At 41.4% G+C, this 21,629-nt stretch overlaps 1 long non-coding RNA gene across 1 annotated transcript in view; it reads left to right on the top strand.

Annotated features, from left to right (window-relative positions):
- Positions 1-21,542, top strand: part of LOC113894444 — a 38,915-nt gene extending 17,373 nt beyond the window's left edge. The window contains exon 2 of the long non-coding RNA XR_003511577.1: positions 21,487-21,542. This is a non-coding gene — a long non-coding RNA (uncharacterized LOC113894444). The remainder of the gene's footprint in view (positions 1-21,486) is intronic.
- The last annotated feature ends 87 nt before the right edge of the window (positions 21,543-21,629 follow it).

Genomic DNA, 21,629 nt, shown 5'->3' with positions numbered 1-21,629 from the left:
GGGAGAACTGAACTCCTGCTTCCAACCAGTTGGCTTCAAAGTGTACCCTTGGAATCTAGTGTGTGGGTATGTTGAGGCTTGCCTGTGTGTGAAATCCATGGTCTGGATGGCAATCACATTTTAAAAGTGTAAAGCTAACAACTGGTGAGCAGATTATGGCTCTGGGTATTGAGGTTAATTAAATTCTAAGGTATGGAGCTGAGGAATTAAAGCGTACAATGGATATTCAGCTTGAAGATGAAGTTTAAATATCTGTACCCAGATGTCAACTGATTACCCTGACACTTGAGCTTTAGATAAGATGGCTCAAATCCTTTCCTGCATCCATTGGAATGTCTAGTGTTCTTTCCAAGATTTCTGCAAATCCTGGAGGACTTACCTTCCCAGGATTACTTTAGGGGGATCACTCTTTTTTTCTGCTTTGCATCTTTTGTGTAATTATTTGACTGCACTGAGTCTTCATTGCTTTGTGCTGCTGGCTTTTTCTAGCTGTGGCGAGCAGGATCTGTTCTTCGCTTTGGTGCTTGGGCTTCTCATTGAGGTGGCTTCTCTTGTTGCAGAGCACAGGCTCTAGGCACATGGGCTTCAGCAGTTGTGGCACATGGGCTTAGTAGCTCCACAGCACGTGAAATTTTCCCGGATCAGGGATTGAACCCCTGTCCCCTGCATTGGAAGGTAGATTCTTATCCACTGCGCCACCAGGGAAGTCCGCTGTGCATCTTATGATGATTCTTTATCTCTGTATGGTATAGAAGGCTCCTTCTTTTTGATTCCTCCAGCAACAAAGAGTTTTTTCATTAAATAGAATCTTTACAGAAGATGGTGGAATGAAAGGGCAGGAGTCATGTTGCCACATCACTCATCACAGATTACAGCTTACACTTCTGTATGAAACACCCTTGTTTTTAAATGTATTTTTGACCACACTGTCACAGGGTATGTCTCACTGGCCCAGACACTTCATATTGTATCCTGACCTCTTCCCATCTTGCTGGCTTCTCTGTCTCCTTTGTCTCAGCTAGCTTTCCTGACTTGCTTTCAGAATTCCAAACTCTTCTCACTCTTTTACTCGGAAACCCTCAATCCCCTCATTGCCCCGCCCCACCAACTCCCAGACTCATCCCCAGACCCACCTTTGCATATCCAACACCAACCAAGCTGCTTGACTGAGCAAAGGGGCCACCCATTCTCTTCTTTAATAGAATGCATCCTCCTTAGAACACAGGTTGGGGATTAAATAGAATTTTCCTAAGATCTATTATGTATTTCTTCTGTGGAAGGATTAATTCTGTCCAGGCTCTCCTGAATGCTTAAGAGCTGAGAAAGAATCTGTTCATCCTACATCATTAAAGAATCCTTTTTGTTGGGAGAATTGCATCTGGAAAGAGATAAGCAGGATTTTTGTAAGGTTTTAACAGGCAGGTGCACATCAGTGCACTCCCATTAGTAACCCTCATCAGTCTTTACAGCGCTTCTGCTAACATGTTTAGGAGAAGAGCATCTCTGTTTGTATCCAAATAAACACAAACAGAATTACTTCCCGTATACCAGCAAAAAGAGTGCTACTGACGCCAGGTGAGTGGCATCTGTAAGACTGTTCAGTGCATCCTGTGTCATAAATCATATCTTGAGAAGAAAGCAACTGAGTTAAATTGTTTTCAGAAGTGTTTGCTTTCTGGCTCTGTTATCTTTTGTATATCTGAGAGCTTTCTGCTTTGCTTGAAATGGAAAGTCATTTCCCAGGCGAGAGATCATTTTATTTAGTGCTCTTATTTTCTTGGTAAGGATTCTGAATTTTTTCCCTATTAATTTCTATTTTTATGCACAGTGATTCTCAATTGGTGAGAAAATTATGATCTCATAATCTCTTTTCCTTGTACTTGCTGAATGATTAGTCTCATTTGCTGTGTGAGTTCCACTTCATGGTTGTGAAATGACAATTCTCCCTGACTCTGGCTGAGCATGTCGGCTTGATGGCTTTGACCTTTTCCACGAAAACAAGGGAGATGAAAAGATGTGACATGTGTGTAAATTGTCACTCAAATGGGGTTATTTTGGCTAACGGCTTGGAATACATGCTTTGCTAAACTCCCTGAAGGCACCAGTGGAATGTTTTGTGTTTGGGGTTTTCTAAGACATTTGACAGTCTTGTTATTTTTAAGCAACGAGAAAAATCCTGATTGGCCATTAAATACAAACAATACATTTATATCCTGAATCACAAGGTCTGTGAATAAATGCCTTACAGATTCCCAAGAAAAACCCTGTTCTCAAGTGGTGCAGTTAAATTCGCTTCATCTACGCTGTGATGGATATTACTTCCACTGCACTTAATTGGGATAACTGACAAATTTAGATTCAGAACATTTCAGTGACTCCAAGGGATATATAAATATCTCACCAAATCCATTTAAATGGTATTCTGGATTTGGTCAGGGGTCTCACTGTAGTAATTTGCAGGTGTGACTGATATTAACTTATAAATTTCCCATGACTGGTCCTTTGTTGATTTCAGGCTTCCTCCCTGTTCAGTAATGATGGCTCAGCAAGCATATTTTACCTTCCTTCTCTGCAGGCCCTTTATTGCTTTGAGATGTGTCTCTGTGTGTGTGTGGGTGTGTGTTCATGCATGCACACGTTTTTAATAGTAATGCATGAGACAGTATTTCCCACTAGAGCATATTCATAAGAGCTTGTGGAACTGTTTCTTACTGGACACATTTCTCTCTTTATTTGTCTGTGCTTTTAGTTAAGGGGATAGAGATGATATTTAACTGGATAAACAGTGACAAAACAATAGGAATGTGTAGAAGTATACACACGCTCTAATAATCTGGACATATCACACTTGGCTAATGATCCTATGATAGGATTTTTAGTAATAACCATCAGGGTCAGCATAATAGCCCTAATGTGTTGCCATAAGGAGCTGATAAATTTACATGTGAGTAGAAATGATTCATTTTGAAGTCTTTTTTCTTTTTCATGACTGAAAATGAGGTTCGCATTCCCTGACATGATTTTTTGTCATTTGCTCTTTTTTTTCTGTCACTAGAATTTTAAAAAATACTTATTTACTTCTTTGGCTGTGCTGGGTCTAGTTGCAGCATGTGGGATGCTCAATCTTTGTTGGAGTGTGCAAACTTTTAGTTGTGCCATGGAGATCTAGTTCCCTGACCAGGGATTGAACCCTGGTTCCCTGCATTGGGAACTCAGAGTCTTAGCCACCAGACCACCAGGGAGGTCCCACTGGAAAGTTTTAAACAGTGACATGATCAGATATGTGTTTAAAAAGTAGCTCTAGCAGCAAAGAGGCTGATAGAATGGAGAGGCATCCATCCATGGGACCCATCCATGCATCATTCATTTGAAAAAGACAGCTATAGCTTGGAGATTTAGGTGAGTCATGCAGGTGAGTTTGCTCAGGAAGGTGTGCAGAACAAGGAGAGAAGAGGGTGATGATCACATCCTGGGGAACACTGACATTTAATTTGGGAGCAGAATGAGAGAAGCCAGAAAAAGAGAATAAGAAACGGTAGCAGAATGTAAGGAGAAGCAGGAAAGAGCAAGCACCGATGGGCCTATTTGCAGGGCAGCAGTGGAAACGCAGACAAAGTGAACAGACTTGTGGGCACAGTGGGGGAGGAGAGAGTGGGATGAATTGAGGGAATAACATGGCAACATATACATTCCATATGCAAAACAGATAACCTGTGAGAATTTGCTCTGTAAAACAGCTCAATCCAGGGCTCTGTGACAACCTAGAGGGGTGGAAGTGGGAGAGGGATTCAGGCGGGACTGGACATATGTATACCTGTGGCTGATTGCTGCGGATGTGCGGCAGAGGCCACCACAGTATCGTAGAGCAGTTGTCCTCAATAATTGTATTTTGTTCTGTACTTCTCAATATCGTACAATTATAATCTTTGATAATGAAAAGAACTTATTAATTAAAAAAAAGAGGCACTGGGTAGATCAATGATGTCAAATAGTACGTGGACAGAGACGATGGCATTGGACTGGACACCCGGGCCTTTTTAATTTTTTGATCAAGATAGCGTAAATTCAATTTCACTTGCTTCAAGGAGTTTATCATCTTTTGAGTTACCTTACAACCTTGTGCTTCTGTGAGATATAGGACATACTGCAGGAAAGATGCTGTAGCTCCCAAAAGGACATCTGAATCATATTCTAAAGATAACATTTTGATGATTATTGTTGTTTTCAGTTGCTAATTCGTGTCTGACTCTTTGCAGACAAAGAGTCCCATTTTGATGATGAGAATGATAATTTTTAAGTGTTCTGGATAAGAGGATCTGAGTGTGACTAGAATAAGCAATAGGAAGTTTGATCTAGGTAGTGAGGGTCAAGTAAAAATGGTCCCACTGCCATCTTTAAATTTTCTTTTTTTTATTTTGGCTGTGCTGGGTTGTCTTTCTGAGCTTCTGTAGTTGCATTGTGTGAGCTTAGTCGCCCTGTGGCAGATGGGATCTTAGTTCCCTGACTAGGGATTGAACCTGTGTTCCTCACCAGGGAAGCCCCCCACTGCCATCTTAAATGCAGGTGGGGCTTGCATTTAAGCGTCCACACCTACATGCTCTCCTTAGCGCTTCATTACACCCCTCCTGGTGGAAACGGAAGTAGAAGCTGTGTATCTGGGTCATAGAGTTAAGTGTGCTCAATAATCCAAGTCTCCTACCTTTTACTTTTATGATAGATTGTCCCCTCTTCTCTCTGGAATTCTACAACTCTAAAGGGAAAGTGTGCAAGCACGTTGAGAGAGAATGAACACAAAAAGCCTGGGGTCTGCTGTAGTCAGTCTTAAAATTTCATGACTTGCTGCTGGTGAGAAAGGGTTAATTTGGCAACAAAGCCACGATGAGGTTATATTCATCTCAGAACCCAGTTGCTGGAATCCAACCTAGCATTGTAATTAACAGATACAGCAGGCTCCCTGCCTGGAGCCTTGGATCAGAGGCTAGATGTAGAATGCAGAGAAGGAAGGCTCATTGACCTCCAGTGTCTCTCCCTAGCTGCTACTCTTAATACTTTTTGCCGTCAATTCAGCTATATTTTTGTTTGACAAAGTGTCTCTTTAAATGCTTCCAATGATCAGACCTTTATTTTTGACCTTTCAGGGGAAATCTGTAAACAAATAGAACTGCAATACCCAAATGAATGATGGTGCTCAATTGTCAAATTTAATGCAATGAAACTAACAGTTACAGCAACACCACTATCCAGTTCAAGTAAATCAACAGCTTCCTAGTTGTATCTGTAGCTGAGAATCACTGTGGCTGTGGCAGATTTTCTGCTGCAAACTTGAACTGTCAAGAATTAATACCAATGGCATAGAATCCTGTTGATGTGGCTCTGGTTGCCCAGCTGGAGCAGGGAAGAATGCTCTGGTGCACTTTTTATGGCAAATGCAAATTAGCAGATAGTTGTGGGAATAAAGTTCTCTTCTTGATCTATGGCAGGAGAGAGCTAGTCTGCAAGAGTTCTTTGCAGACTGTAATTAGTTTATTCATTAGGGTTGGGGAATTCAATGACACAGCTGCATGAGGTAGCATGGAAAGCTACCTGAACATATGGCAGAAGGATAATGCAAATATAGTTCCTGAAAGAAAAAGGCAAATGGTACAACTTTGTGCTTTTATTTTACATCCTGCAGTGATTTTCTGAAGGGAGGTGGTGAGTTGATTACACTCCAAACCTTGTAACGTACATTGATTTTGCACTGTGGGGCACATTTGTTTTCCTTGTATGTTGCATATAATATATCAGTTCAGTTCAGTCGCTCAGTCGTGTTTGACTCTGTGACCCCATGGACTGCAGCACGCCAGGCTTCCCTGTCCATCACCAACTTCTGGAGCTTGCTCAAACTCATGTCCATAGAGTTGGTGATGCCATTCAACCATCTCATTTATATAAAAATATAAATGTATATAACATATCTGCGCACACATCGCTAGGCATCTTGATACATACACAAAAGACTGAATGCAGTTCTTTGGTCTCTAGAAAGAAAGACTAATACTTATATCCATTTATGGTGTTTCAATCTCCCCTTTTGTTTTTAGTATTACTTATTAATCTGACAAGGTTTTAACTCTTATTAGAGGTGCATATGTGTGCATGTGTGTGTGCGTGCACACGCTCAGTTGATCTGTCTGACTTTTTGCGATGCCATAGACTGTAGCCTGCCAGGCTCCTCTTGTCCATGGAATTTTTCAGGCAAGAATACTGGAGTGGATTGCCATTTTCCTCCTCCAGGGGATCTCCCCAATCCAGGAATCAAACTCGAGTCTCTTGTGTCTTTTGCACTGGCAGGCAGGTTCTTTATCACTAGCACCACCTGGAAAGCTGCAGAAGTGAAATAAAACTATCGGTTGTATCCAACTTCTGAAAAACTTACGGGTATTCATGCATGTAAAATTCAACCCTGCTTGTGGAGTGCAAGCACTTTCATAGCAGAGGTTCTCTTAAATCTATTTTTTTTTGTACTGTAAAGACTAATCTGACTTCACATGTAGCCATAGTTATGCAAAATTTAAAATCCGTATAGTATTTGACTTAAAGAAAAAAACCAGACCTGAATTCAAACAGGTTATAGAAAGAATTAAATCTGCATTGTTAGTAAGGAAGCCCAGTAGGTTGAAAAAAATTAGAGCAAAGCAAAACTCGATTTGAACTGTATACAAAACCACTCTTGTGTCTCTCCTTATAATCTTCACGTGTCACCTGTAAACATTCTCCGTGAAAATGTTATTGAAGTCAAAGCATTCAACCAGGGACACAAGCACGTGTGGAAAAGCAACAGAGCCTGAAAACTTTTGTTCTTGGCAATTGATTTACTCCATTTTAACGCCAAAAGCTATGTATTGACTATCATCTGCTCATATGGTTTCTTCTTCTTGTAACTCTCAATCCAAATTGGTGGCTAACACAGATGAAACAAGATTCTTCTGCCAAAACTAAGATGTTAAATTAGGAAGGAACTCCCAATGCACAGTAAGATGTACTCGTGATTGTTCCTTGGTATCTGATTACAAAGAAGCTTTGCATCTTATTTCATGGTTTTCTGTGCTGTATACATTTTCTTAAAATGTGTATGTGTGTGTTGCTTCCATAGTAATTCAAAGTCTTTCAACTTCAGAAATGTAAATTTACTTCTGTTCAGAACCTGATGTTTGTGGCTGTGGCTCTGAGAGGTGGTCGTGGGAAGCAGATAGATAGTTCTTGGTAAATGGACAGGAAGGGGCACCCACAGCTGTACATGGTAGGTCAGGGAGATGATAGGGAATGAGAGAGAGAATGGGATCTGAAAGTAATATGCCTGTCAGAGAAGTGTTAGTCACTCAGTCGTGTCCGACTCTTTGCAACCCCATGGACTATAGCCCGCCAGACTCCTCTGTCCATGGGGTTTTCCAGGCAAAAATACTATAGTATGTTGCCATTTCCTCCTCCAGGGATAGAACCTTAATCTCCTAAATTACAGGCAGATTCTTTACTGTCTGAGGCACCAGGGAAGCGATCAGGGCAAACCTAGCAGCAGATTCAGTCAAATGATGGGTTGAGTTAAGTGAACATATTAAGAATCAAGTGATGATCAAAAATTTAGGAGTCAGACCAATACCATAATCCAGGATCTAGTCTGATGGTGGTTGATGAGAGCTGAAACGAAGCCAATCAGGAGTCAGATGGTACAGATACAGCTGGGACAGGAGACCCTCCTAGATGGACAGCTTTCTACATCATTCTCTAAAACTTTCATATATTTAGATAAAATAATTCCTATGACAGGGAGAATTATCAATAACCTCAGATATGCAGATGACACCACCCTCATGGCAGAAAGTGAAGAAGAACTAAAGAGCCTCTTTATGAAAGTGAAAGAGGAGAGTGAAAAAGTTGGCTTAAAGCTCAGCATTTAGAAAACTAAGATCATGACATCCGGTCCCATCACTTCATGGCAAATAGATGGGGAAACAGTGGAAACAGTGGCTGACTTTATTTTTTGGGGGGCTTCCAAATCACTGCAGATGGTGATTGCAGCCATGAAGTTAAAAGATGCTTACTCCTTGGAAGGAAGGTTATGACCAACCTAGCTGCTACTGCTGCTAAGTCGCGTCAGTCGTGTCTGACTGTGTTTGACCACATAGACTGCAGCCCACCAAGCTCCTCCGTCCCTGGGATTCTCCAGGCAAGAACACTGGAGTGAGAGCTAGAACAAATAATTTCACAATTTGGAAATACAAAAAACCTTGAATAGCCAAAGCGATCTTGAGAAAGAAGAATGGAACTGGAGGAATCAACATACCTGACTTCAGGCTCTACTACAAAGCCACAGTCATCAAGACAGTATGGTACTGGCACAAAGACAGAAATATAGATCAATGGAACAAAATAGAAAGCCCAGAGATAAATCCACGCACATATGGACACCTTATCTTTGACAAAGGAGGCAAGAATATACAATGGATTAAAGACAATCTCTTTAACAAGTGGTGCTGGGAAATCTGGTCAACCACTTGTAAAAGAATGAAACTAGAACACTTTCTAACACCATACACAAAAATAAACTCAAAATGGATTAAAGATCTCAACGTACGACCAGAAACTATAAAACTCCTAGAGGAGAACATAGGCAAAACACTCTCTGACATACATCACAGCAGGATCCTCTATGACCCACCTCCCAGAATATTGGAAATAAAAGCAAAAATAAACAAATGGGACCTAATTAACCTTAAAAGCTTCTGCACATCAAAGGAAACTATTAGCAAGGTGAAAAGACAGCCTTCAGAATGGGAGAAAATAATAGCAAATGAAGCAGCTGACAAACAACTAATCTCAAAAATATACAAGCAACTCCTACAGCTCAACTCCAGAAAAATAAATGACCCAATCAAAAAATGGGCCAAAGAACTAAACAGACATTTCTCCAAAGAAGACATACAGATGGCTAACAAACACATGAAAAGATGCTCAACATCACTCATTATCAGAGAAATGCAAATCAAAACCACTGTGAGGTACTATTTCACGCCAGTCAGAATGGCTGCGATCCAAAAGTCTACAAGTAATAAATGCTGGAGAGGGTGTGGAGAAAAGGGAACCCTCTTACACTGTTGGTGGGAATGCAAACTAGTACAGCCACTATGGAGAACAGTGTGGAGATTCCTTAAAAAACTGGAAATAGAACTGCCTTGTGATCCAGCAATCCCACTGCTGGGCATACACACTGAGGAAACCAGAAGGGAAAGAGACACGTGTACCCCAATGTTCATCGCAGCACTGTTTATAATAGCCAGGACATGGAAGCAACCTAGATGTCCATCAGCAGATGAATGGATAAGAAAGCAGTGGTACATATACACAATGGAGTATTATTCAGCCATTAAAAAGAATACATTTGAATCAGTCCTAATGAGGTGGATGAAACTGGAGCCTATTATACAGAGTGAAGTAAGCCAGAAGGAAAAACACCAATACAGTATATTAATGCATATATATGGAATTTAGAAAGATGGTAACAATAACCCTGTGTACGAGACAGCAAAAGAGACACTGATATATAGAACAGTCTTATGGACTCTGTGGGAGAGGGAGAGGGTGGGAAGATTTGGGAGAATGGCATTGAAACATGTAAAATATCATGTATGAAACGAGATGCCAGTCCAGGTTCGATGCACGATACTGGATGCTTGGGGCTGGAGCACTGGGACGACCCAGAGGGATGGTGTGGGGAAGGAGGAGGGAAGAGGGTTGAGGATGGGGAACACATGTATACCTGTGGCGGATTCATTTTGATATTGGCAAAACTAATACAATTATGTAAAGTTTAAAAATAAAATAAAATTAAAAAAAAAGAAAGAAAAAAAAAGAACACTGGAGTGGGTTGCCATTTCTTTCTCCAATGCATGAAAGTGAAAAGTGAAAGTGACGTCGCTCAATTGTGTCCGACTCTTAGTGACCCCATGGACTGTAGCCTACCAGGCTCCTCCATCCATGGGATTCTCCAGGCAAGAGTACTGGAGTGGGGTGCCATTGCCTTGTCCTACCTAGACAGCATATTAAAAAGTAGAGACATTACTTTGCCAACAAAGGTCTGTCTAGTCAAGGCTATGGTTTTTCCAGTAGTCATGTATGGATGTGAGAGTTGGACTATAAAGAAAGCTGAGTGTCAAAGAACCGATGCTTTTGAACTGTGGTGTTGGAGAAGATTTTTGAGAGTCCCTTGGACTGCAAGGAGATCCAACCAATCCATCCTAAAGGAGTTCAGTCCTGGGTGTTCATTGGAAGGACTGATGTTGAAGCTGAAAGTCCAATACTTTGGCCACCTGATGTGAAGAGCTGACTTATTGGAAAAGACCCTGATGCTGGGGAAGATTCAGGGCAGGAAGAGAAGGGGACAACAGATGATGAGATCGTTGGATGGCATCACCAACTCGATGGACATGACTTGGGGTGAACTCTGGGAGTTGGTGATGGACAGGGAGGCCTGGCGTGCTGCGGTTCATGAGTCGGACACGACTGAGCGACTGAACTGAACTGAACTGATGACAGGGAGAAACCTACTCCAATGTACAGAGGAAGAGGCAGGTGAAAACACCTGGGTGGATTAGAGAGAACAGAGCTTGACTCCAGTTGCATTTATAGTCCATGGTGTTAATTAATCCCATGAAGATATTACCATAGAGAAGAACAAGGCATTTTTCTGATAGTCAATAGACCATCCTGCAATTTTCATTAAAAATTTTTTTTCATTGAAGCAGTGAATTTGCAATGTTTTGTTAGTTTCAGGTGTACAGCAAAGTGATTCAGTTATACATATACACGTATACATATTTTCAGATTCTTTTCCCATATAGGTTATTGCAGAGTATTGAGTGGAGTTCTCTGTGCTATACAGTAGGTACTTGTTATTTATTTTATATATAGTAGTATATACATGGTAGGGCTTCCCAGGTGGCTCAGTGATAAAGAATCTGCCTGCCAATACAGGAGACACAGGAGACTTGGCTTTGATCCCTGGGTTGGGAAGATCCACTGGAGGAGGAAATGGCAACCCACTCCAGTATTCTTGCGTGGAAAATCCCATGGACAGAGGAGCCTGGCGGGTTATAGTCCATAGGGCTTTCAAAGAGTTGGACAGGACTGAGTGGCTGAAGAGCAGCAGTGTATATATGTTAATTCAAAATTCTTAGTTTATCCCTCCCCCGCTTTCCCCTTTGGTAACCCTAAGAGAATAATAAGACATTTCTCTGACAGTCAATGAACAGTTCTGCAATTATTTATTTATTTTTTAATTTTGTTTTATTTTTAAACTTTACAATATTGTATTAGTTTTGCCAAATATCAAAATGAATCCGCCACAGGTATACATGTGTTCCCCATCCTGAACCCTCCTCCCTCCTCCCTCCCCATACCATCCCTCTGGGTCGTCCCAGTGCACCAGCCCCAAGCATCCAGTATCATGCATCGAACCTGGACTGGCGACTCGTTTCATACATGATATTATACATGTTTCAATGCCATTCTGCAATTTTTTAAAAAGCTTTTTTCTCTGGGAGTAAGGGGAGAAGCAGCAGAGTTCTGTGTCTCTTTCGCCAGCCTTAATTTAGCTGGGTTGTTTGTGGGTTTAAAGTCTAGACTGTTTGGTTCTTTGCATTTTGGGGGCTGTTCCTCCTCAGAAAATGTGTGTGGTAAGGAGTTATCTATTGACTGATTCCTAAGTCCTCCATCCTCTACTGACATTTTATGTATGAAGAAGAAATAAAATTTACAATCCTTGCCTTTGGGAATTTTATAGCCCTTTTGAGGAGGCTGGATACAATCGTGCCTTCAATTTTACATTCATTCACTCCCTTGTTGTACTTGTCTGTAATAATAAATTTGGCAGATCCATCCTTGTCTTCAGGGAGGTTATAGTCAAATGAGTTACTTCAGTGATGCAAAACTTCTCTTCTACTTGCCTGCTGTGAATGCCCTACCTCTTTGCTGAAGGCACTTTGTAGTCTGCAAATATGGAATAGAATGAAATAAAACAAGGCTTTGTAGTCTTAGGGCTTTATTAATTTTACAAGATGGTTTCAGCACATTTACTAGTGTCTGGTGAAGAATTGTGATAATTAAAATTCAGCTGTACTAATTAAAACAAATGAATAAAGTCTTTAATGTTCTTTTCCTCACAATTTTTAATTTCCTTTTTGCTTACTCCTGACTTTGCAGAATTCTGTAATAGTCATTGGGGTTTTTACTGTCATTAGGGAAATTTATGAAGTTATATAGTTCAGGAAGCCTGAAGAAATCCTATATCAGTAATATTTGAATAAATTTAGTTTCCTTTGGGTCCGCTTTTTAAAATCAATGAATTTAAACTGATCAGTATTCTGAAAGTCAAACTTTCATAAGAAATTCTGACCGGTGTTTATTATTTGAATGTGGTAGGGTTAAAACTGAGTCTGTGTAGGCTTTCTCAAGTCTCAGGAATTAAAAGCTATATTTGGATATGAAATCAGCTAAATAAAAACTGCATAGAACACAGAAGGAAATTATACAAAATGCTAATATTGGTTGTCTCTGCTTGCTGAGATAATTTTGTTTTGTGTTTTTGTTTATTTGTTTACATTTTTCTACATTCCTAAATTTTAAATTTAGCATATAGGCAACTTAGAAAATTGCAATAATAGCAAGTGGGACTGATGCTGAGGCTGAAACTCCAATCCTTTGGCCGCCTGATGTGAAGAACTGACTCATTGGAAAGGACCCTGATGCTGGGAAAGACTGAAGGCGGGAGGAGAAGGGGACAACAGAGGATGAGATGGTTGGATGGCATCACCGACTCCATGGACATGAGTTTGAGTAAACTCTGGGAGTTGGTGATGGACAGGGAAGCCTGGTGTGCTTCAGTCTATGAGGTCACAAAGAGTCGGACACAACTGAGTGACTGAACTGAACTAAACTGAAATGCCTTTAATGGACTTCGCTGGTGGCTCAGATGGTAAAGAATCTGCCTGCAATGCTGGAAACCCAGGTTCAATCCCTGGGTTGGGAAGATCCCCTGGAGAAGGGGATAGCAATGCACTCCAGTATTCTTGCCTGAGAATTCCATGGACAGAGGAGCCTGATGGGCTACAGTCCATGAGGTCCCAAAGAGTTGGACATGACTGCGCGAGTATCAAATGCTTTTAATGGTTGAGATTTCTGCCATAGATGGGATTTACCTTTCAAAGGCAGGTGTCAACTTCCTTTTGAACAATCCTTTCACATTTACAATGGAGGCATCCTTTGGAATATTTTGTTTTATGAATTGATATTTCATTTCTTTCTTTCTTTAGAAAGAAATTTTCCATCTATTTCTTTAGAACTCTAACTCATCAGGTCCTTTCTGAATTACCTTTCTGATAATTTGATATTGCCATTGGATAATGGAGCGTTTGGCTTCATGTTTTTAATTTAGTCCACCCTTGAAAATGTAGTGCTTCCTTGTGATTTATTAATAGTATAATATCAGTAATAACTTTGTAGTGCTGAATCATGTAAATGGGGGAGTTTTGAAGGAAATCAGATTTCCACCTGTCAATATATTGGGTTGGCCAAATTAACATCTTATGAAAACCCTGAATGAACATTTTAGCCAACCCAATAATTCCTAACTCCTCTCCCTACTCCAATAATAGTAGGAACTTGGTAAATGGTTTCAAATGAAATGAGAGAAAGAGTTTGGCTTCCCTGGTGGCTCAGAGGTTGAAGCATCTGTCTGCAAGGTGGGAGACCCGGGTTCGATCCCTGGGTTGAGAAGATCCCCTGGAGAAGGAAATGGTAACCCACTCCAGTATTCTTGCCTGGAGAATCCCATGGACGGAGGAGCCTGGTAGGTTATAGTCCACGGGGTAACTTTTTAAAGTCTATTTTTTTCTTATGGAAACCCTGAATGAACTTTTTGGCCAACCCAATAATTCCTAACTCCTCTCCCTACTCCAATAATAGTAGGAACTTGGTAAGTGGTTTCAAATGAAATGAGAGAAAGAGTTTACTCCTGACTTCATGAGTATGTGATGAAGTTGAAGTCATGAGTTGTGTACCCAATAAGGATATGGGCTTTTGAATCTGAGAGCTGATTTCAGTTCCTTTCACTAGCTGTGTGATATTTGACACATTATTTTACCTCTCTGAGTTTCCTAATCCGTGAAATATGGAAGGGAATTTTTACCTTTCAAAGTTACTTTGACTGGGTAATATGCACAAAACGTTTACCATGGTACTTGGCACACGTGGCCACTGTTGGAATAGAAGAAATATACCTATGGGTGGAAAAAGCCTCATATAATATTCTTGACTACCGAATTTAGGAAAGTCAACCTTTCTCCAGAATAATAATCAACTCTGACAGGAAGTTACGAACTTTTGTAATAGAGGAAGTATTACAAAGCACTGTTGGGGTTTCGAGTCTTGTTAATGACACCAAGTGATCTTCTAAGCATGGAGTGAGTACCATTGCCCACACAGCAATTAACTTCACCCTTCATTAGTAATGTGCCTACAGACATGATTTCTTTTGCTCTTATCTTATCTCACTAGGATGCCATCCAAGAGAACACTTAAATAAAAATCCAGTTGTCGTGTCTTGCTGTTAGCTGAGCAAATGTAGGGTAAACAACATTAAGGTTAAATGTGTTACACTAACCTCTGTTGAATGAGTAACAAGAAGGCCAAGAACTCCATCTAAGCTAAGGAATAGCTAATTTTGAATGACAGAATGGAATCTTCTAAATTTAGACCTGGGTTTAATGAGGGGTTTCAGGCATTCTTACCTGAAAGCACAAGAGAAAAACTGAAGTCATTCCTTCATTTGGGGCCTGCTTATTACTTATAATTATGCTCCCTGTTCAGGATCACAATCGAGGATTTTAAAATATTTTTTTCTTCCCCCTTTTCCTCTTTCATTCTCATCAGGAATTATTTGCTAAGTCACTTCAGTCGTGTCCAACTCATTGCAACCCTATGGATCATGTAGCCCACTGGGCTCCCCTGTCTATGGGATTCTCCAGGCAAGAATACTGGAGTGGGTTGCCATGCCCTCCTCCAGAGAAGGAATTATTTACTGAGCATCTATTATGGCCAAAATACTAAGCTAAAATTTGAAAGCCAAAGGTATAACAGAATTGCTGCTTTTCATACCTATTTAGACAGTTCAGGTGGCTCAGACAGTATAGAATCTGCCTTTAAAAATGAGGGAGAGCCAGGTTCAATCCCTCGGTTGGGAAGATCCCCTGAAGAAGGGAATGGCAACCCACTCCAGTATTCTTGCCTGGAGAACTTCATGGACTGAGGAGCCTGTCAGGGTACAGTCCATGGGGTTGCAAAGAGTCAGACACCACTGAGCAACTAACACAGAGAGGACAGAATAGCCATAGGAGGAGGTAGGTTTTGATGATGAATATCAGATAAATTTCTATATAAAATATTCTGAGTTGGCAGTTTAGTAGAGACTGAGCCTGTCTTTCCCTCAGACTCTAATAGATCAAAACACTTTATTTATCTTCAATTTTCCCAAATCAAAGCTGGCACTGCTACCTTAATCTACTTTTTTTTTTTTTTAAACAGGCATTAAAATTCTAAGGTGTCATCTGGAATTTGAGAGCCATGCTCCATTAACACTAATGAGTGACTTTTGGTTAAATCTTCATGGATCAGGCTGAACATTTCCCTGTGGGTATTGATTCACCTTTCATTTCAGTGGGCATCACACCAGCCTGCACTAAAATTGTTTGCATCATTTAACCTGTAAGGGTGTCCAACAAATCTATGATTTATGATTTGGAACATATCCAACTTGGTCCAGATTGTTACTGAAAATTTCCTGATTTCTTCCTTTCTGTTCAGGTCAAATAGAGGCCTGTAAATTTCCAGGCACTCCTTGTTTCCTGTAGGGCTCAGGTCAAAATACTTTATAAATGGGCTAATACGACTTCTAAAATGACTGTTCTAACAATAATGAAATCATGTAAATTTACTTCTGAAAGTTGGAGGTTCAAGTTAAACACCCATGACAGCTGGATATTTTTGTCTGTATATTTTGAAATAACTTTCAGATTCACAGCTATGTGGGTGGGCAATTGTTAAAAATTCCTGAAAAATGCAAGGAACCTCCAAAAATCATATTTTTACTTCCTACATAATTCTGAATAGTGTTTATGTTAACTGTATCTACCTTGAGTGCAAACTTGATGTCAGGAACTATTGTTGAGATGTGTAATTAAAGGTGAATAAGAAGGTGTTAGGCTTCCCTGGTGGCTCAGATGGTAAAGCGTCTGCCTGCAATGCAGGAGACCAGGGTTTGATCCCTGGGTTGGGAAGATCCCCTAGAGAAGGAAATGGCAACCCACTCCAGTACTCTTGCCTGGAAAATTGCATGGATGGAGGAGCCTGGTGGGCTACAGTCCATGGGGTCGCAAAGAGTTGGACATAACTGAGCAACTTCGCTTTCTTTCTAAGAAGGTGTTAGGTTCTATGCTTTTGTCATGAACCTAATAACTTTGAGGCCTCAGCCTCCCACCACTAATGAATTTTCCTCTAACGCTCCAAGATTTTGAAACTTTGAATTGCTGGCGGTCAAGTGTGGATCTTTGTGCCTGTGTCTCAGCCCTTTGGTTTGGGGACCTGGTTCTTGCCAGAGTTTTCTTAACAAGTTGAGTCCCTGTTATAGTCTGACTGTTAGATTGGGAGCCATTAATACTTGGCAATTTTTCGCTGTCATAATGATGCTGAGGACTTTCCAGATAGCTTTTCCCGTTCTCTCTAGAAGAACTATGACTTACTTATTCCCTTTGATGGGGTTTTGATCAAGCAGACATTTGTCATGACCTTGATCCAGAGTAGGGACAAGACTTGGTTGGTTCATCTCTAGTCTGGGGATGACATATACAGTACTGTCTTGTATTCCCTAGGACAGGCTCACATGCTTGTCAGAGGTTTGGCTTTCTGATACAAGGATGAGGCTTTAGGAAGGTGGGAGTCATATTAGGATTGGAGTGTTGCCAGGATACATTTTGAGGAAAAACAGAGAAAAATAGCCAATTGAATTTTTGAAATAACTAAGCCAGTTGTGAAGGGAACAGGAAGTAGACAGATGAGGGTGTTCTGTTTTCTCTGGGCTTGTCTCTGTAGTACTCTCAGAAGTGAAAAGTGAAAGCTAAAGTTGCTTAGTTGTGTCTGACTCTTTGTGATCCCATGGACTATATAGTCCATGGAATTCTCTAGGCCAGCATACTGGAGTGGTCTCTCCAACCCAAGGATCGAACCCAGGTCTCCTGCATTACAGGCAGCTTCTTTACCAGCTGAGCCACAAGGGAAGCCCAAGAATACTAGAGTAGGTAGCCTATCCCTTGTCCAGAAGAGCTTCCCGACCCAGGAATCAAACCAGAGTCTCCTGCAATGCAGGTGGATTCTTTACCAACTGAGCTACCAGGGAAGCTCCTGTAGTACTCTCAGGCTAGGCACTTAATGTAAGTTTAGATTAGAAACAAAATGATGCTTTTCTGCTATTAAGTTTAAAGGCAAATAATTGTCTCACATCCAACTTTGTTCCCCATCTTTTTCTATTACACCTCCCACTCAACCTTAAAGAGAAAAAAAAAGGAATTTCCTATAGTGTTTTATAGTTAGTGTTACCTCAGCAGTATTCGCCTTCAGAATAAGGGTAGCAGTAGTTGGGAAATATTCTCCTGTGGGAGTGATGAAGGTTCCGTGTCAAGCTTCTTTCTGCCTTACAGTTCTTGTGTTTGGGCTGCTCTTTGACTAAATCCTTCTCTTTGCCTTTGCTGAGGCTTAGACATGCCCCCCTCTTTCATGTTCTCCCTGACCTGCTCCATCTGAGCTGGGGTCTCTCTCACTGTCCCTCAGTCTCCTCAGACTCTGCCCACTGCTGCATTGCACTCATCACTCCTGGGAAACTGCCTCTCCCACCAGAGAGTAAGCTCTCGGAGGGCAGACACTTCTTACTGCTGTACCCTCAGGGTCAGCTACTGGTAGAGCTTCAAAATATATATAAAGAAATATTTATTTATTTTTTTATTTGGCTGTGGTGGCAAGTCTCAGGTAAGGCACCCAGGATCTTTTGTTGCCACTCACAGGCTTCTCTCTAGTTGTGACTCTGGGGGGCTCAGTAGTTGGGGCGGGTGGGCTTTGTTGCCCCAAGGCATGTGGGATCTTACTTTCTTGACCAGAGATGGAACCCACGTCCCCTGCCTTGGAAGGTGGATTCTTAACCACTGAACCAACAGGGAAGTCTCTCAAAAAATCTTTATGGAATCAGTGTATTCATTTCTCGCCTTAGGCTCTGTGTGTAGCCTCTGAGCCTCTATAAACATGCAGCTCTGCTCGGCCTGTTGCCCTATTCTGAGACGTGCAGTTTTTTGCATTTCTGAAATCGGGATGTGTATCAAAAATAAAGATTTAATAGGTGGTGGTTATCACCATCAAAGCTGAAAGTAAATCGATATACATCTTATAAGTCAGTGTCTCTTAGAATCAAGGACATTGTGGTAGACAGAATGTACATGTGTGCTAAGTTGCTTGGTCGTGTGCAACTCCTTGCGATCCTATGAACGGTAGCTCACCAGGCTTCTCTGTCCACGGGATTCTCTAGGCAAGAATACTGGAGTGGGTTGTCATGCCCTCCTTCAGGGGATCTTCCCCACCCAGGGATCGAACCCATGTCTCTTAAGTCTCCTGCATTGGCAGGCAGGTTCTTTACCACTAGTGCCCCCTAGGAAGCCCCGGTAGACAGAATGCCCACACCAAAGGTATCTGTGTCCCTGATACTTGTAAATATATGTCACCTTACATGGCAAAAGGACTGTGCAGATGTGATTCAGTTAAGGATTTTAGGATGGCAAGGTTTTCCTGGGCTTTTCAGACTGCGTGCCTGTGTACTTTTTGTGACCCAATGGACTATAGCCTGCAGATTGGCCAATGTAATTACAAGCATCTTTATAAGAGAGAAGTAGGAAATTCAGAGTCAGAGAGGAAGATTTTGTGATGGAAGCAGAAGTTGGAGTGATGCCACAGGATAAGGAAGGCGCCCTCTAGAAGCTGGAAATTCAAGGACATGGGATTCTTGCCTAGAGACTCTGGAAGGATCATGACTCTGCCAATCATTTTAGACATCCACCTCCAGAACCATATGGTAATACATTTGTATTGTTTTAAACCATTAAACTTGGTTGATTGGGTACAGCCATATTATTACAAGCAAGACATGGATTACGTTCTGGAAATTTAAAGTTTTATTTAATCTTTCCAACAAGGAAACATGTGGGTACATGTCCGACATCCCTGCCCCTCAGTGGGAGCATTTGGAGGTATGTTTCATGCAGCCCCCCAGGGGATCCCCTTCAAGACTGAGCCCTAATTGACCTCAGTACTCATTAGCGACCCTCATACTGACTTGCCTTGCTACCTTGCCTTCAAGCTTCCTGGATTACTTCCAAGATAAACCTTTGGCATCCTAATCCTCACCTCAGGTTCTGCTTTTGGATGAGCCCAAACTGGGATGTCACCCTAGGTCAAGAGACTTGGCCCCAACCATCTTCCCCTCTGTCTTCCTCTTTGCTACCCTCTCTCTTGCCCACCAACAGCCAATTAGAGCAGCCATTACTCAGCATCTAATCTGTTCTGAATTCCTGCCTCCCTTAGGATGTTTGCACTTCTTCCAACTGCGTGAGTGCTCTTAAACTGGGTTAATCCTGTAGGTTCCCAATCAATGTCCCTCCATTATGGAGTTTCCCTGGTCCTCCAGACTATGAATGTTTTCCCCTAATCCTTCTGCACTTTTCATGGCACTGACCACACATGAAATGAGTTAATTATTTTGTGGGAGGATGATTATCTGTTAGTATCGCATGATGTGGGTGTCAGGTAAGATTTATGGGAAACTCACAGGCAGAAGGGACAATGTGGTGCATATGCCCCATCCTCTCAGCGGCTAGCTGAGATGCGGGCTGGGCTAGGCTCAGCTGGACAAATCATGGGGAGTGCTGCAAGAGGAGGACCCTGCTGTGCACCATGTATGCATTTATAAGGTAACTGGGAGGAGACAGGGTCAGCTAATGAACATACAATAGTGGAAGCTTCCTGGACAGAGATATGTACCAGATCTACCTTATTGTGCCAGAGCTTAGCTGGAAGTCTCATCCTAATTTTCTTCCTTCCTTCCTTGCTTTCTTTTTCTTTCTTTCTTTATTGTTGAAGTATAGCTGTTTTACAATGTTGCATTAGTTTTAGGTGTACAGCAAAGTGATTCATATGTAAATATAAAATCTATATTTAAATATATATGTAATCTATATTTAATATATAAATATAAAATCTATTCTTTTTCAATTCTTTTCCCTTATAGGTTATTACAAAATGTTGAGTATAGTTCCCTGTGCTATACAGTAGGTCCTTATCATTTATCTATTTTATATATAGTAATATACCGACTCAGAGAAGGCAATGGCAACACACTCCAGTACTTTTGTCTGGAAAATCCCATGGACGGAGGAGCCTGGTAGGCTGCAGTCCGTGGGGTCGCTAAGAGTCAGATACGACTGAGCGTCTGCACTTTCACTTTTCACTTTCCTGCACTGGAGAAGGAAATGGCAACCCACTCCAGTGTTCTTGCCTGGAGAATCCCAGGGACGGGGGAGCCTGGTGGGCTGCTGTCTATGGGGTCTCACAGAGTCGGACATGACTGAAGCGACTAAGCAGCAGCAGCAGCATACCGACTTGATGGACATGAGTTTGAGTAAACTCCAGCAGTTGGTGATGGACAGAGAAGCCTGATGTGTTGCAGTCCACGGGGTTGCAGAGTCGGACAGGACTGAGCAACTGAACTGACTGACTGAATGTACATATGTTAATTCCACACTCCTAATTTTACCTTAAGTTTTAAGTGGAGAGCCCCAACAGTTGAAAAAAAAGTTGAGTTCAGACTTCCAATATATGTATATGTATTTATGTTTATACATGTTTCACTGTCACATTAAATGTCAAATAGTAGCGAAGCTGAATTTCTTTATCGAGATAAGCATACACAAAATAAAAAGAGACAAAAACAGAAATGAAATTTTAAAAATAGGAAATTGCAAAATGTCTTTGCACGTCCTAATAGATCATTTCGTGTGTTTCCTGAGCGCACACACCAAGAGGTGATTACTGAGCTAGAGCAGTGCTTTCCTGAGCGACAGACCCTCTGGGAGCTGGTTAACATGCAGACTCTGATTCATCGGGCCTGGGAGGGGCCTGGAATTCTGCATGTCCCAGGTGATGCCAATGGAATTGTTTGGGGAACCATACTTTGTGTGGCCAGCATCTTGCTGTCCAAAATATTCATAAGCCACTGAGATTTAGATGCTTGGGTTGAACAGATTGATATGGCATCTTCTGTCATTTTGGAATGATTTACTCTGTCTCACATTTTGCTGTTTCCAGGTGGACTCAATGTGATGTGTATGACCTTCACTGCATCGTTGAATGATTGCCCATCGGAAAAAAACAAAAAGTGAAGGGCAACTGGGCAAGGTAAAAGTTTGTTGACTCTTCATTTCTCTTGGCCTTTAAGATCCAATTATCTG

The sequence above is a fragment of the Bos indicus x Bos taurus genome, chromosome 6 (assembly GCF_003369695.1).
Source record: "Bos indicus x Bos taurus breed Angus x Brahman F1 hybrid chromosome 6, Bos_hybrid_MaternalHap_v2.0, whole genome shotgun sequence".
In the NCBI taxonomy this organism is placed as follows: Eukaryota; Metazoa; Chordata; class Mammalia; order Artiodactyla; family Bovidae; genus Bos; species Bos indicus x Bos taurus.
The sequence above is the reverse complement of the archived record's forward strand: the minus strand, read 5'-3'. Positions and strand labels throughout refer to the sequence as shown.